The sequence below is a fragment of the Salvelinus sp. IW2-2015 genome, linkage group LG17 (assembly GCF_002910315.2).
Source record: "Salvelinus sp. IW2-2015 linkage group LG17, ASM291031v2, whole genome shotgun sequence".
In the NCBI taxonomy this organism is placed as follows: Eukaryota; Metazoa; Chordata; class Actinopteri; order Salmoniformes; family Salmonidae; genus Salvelinus; species Salvelinus sp. IW2-2015.
Window position 1 is genome coordinate 41,507,367 of NC_036857.1, and position 1,029 is coordinate 41,508,395.

Here is a 1,029-nt window from a genome sequence, read left to right on the forward strand (position 1 = left end):
TATTTTAAATGTTTTGAATTGTGAAAAAACTATTGGAACCATTTCCGTGTTTGACCGCTAGTTTTTATGGGTATCATGACATCTCCATTGTGGGGCTCTATTCTCTGCTTAATAAAATCACAGAAAATACTAATTTGYAAGACAGAAGTCARMGCAAACATATCACTATGGCAGAACTGTAGTATATGTGACCGACCGCCTTGATTCTGTCTTTTGTAGTAAAATTAGAAATTCTGTTTTTTACATTGGATAAAAGCAGAGACACAGAGATACAAAATGTATATCATACACTGCATTTCAGGGACAATCGGAAAGTAATTCAGCTTTGAAAGTTGATCAACTTGTAACCTCACTTTTGAGAAAATGGCCTTTGAATGTTTTGGTATCTACTGGAGAGCTCTTCATAGTCTACACCCATTCAGCATCCTTCACACTCTGACCATTTTACTCGCCCTAACAGAGCTGGTTAGGCTGCTGTCATGTTATCCAGAGTGTTGGTGACTAACTGTGCTGCTGGCAACAATTTAATCACACTTTTTTGCCGACGTATACTGACACCGGCCATATTCAACAGGTGTTGAGCGTTCGTAAATTCATCAGTTATTCTGCGCTCTGGCAAACTCAGACGCACCCAAAATGGTTATTTGCATAGTGGAGTCTTTTGTTAAGACATGAAGATCATACACGTAACGTGTAGTGGTTATAGAGGGTTACCTAGTCCAACGCTCTAACCACCTGCCGCTCATTGCACTCCACGAGGAGCCTGCCTGTTAGGCGAATGCAGTAAGAAGCCAAGGTAAGTTGCTAGCTAGCATTAAACTTATCTTATAAAACACAATCAATCAATCAATCATAATCACTAGTTAACTACACATGGTTGATGATATTACTAGTTTATCTAGCGTGTCCTGCGTTGCATATAATCGATGCGGTGCGCATTCGCGAAAAAGGTACCTAACCATAAACATCAATGCCTTTCTTAAAATCAATACACAGATATATATTTTTAAACCTGCATATTTAGTTAAT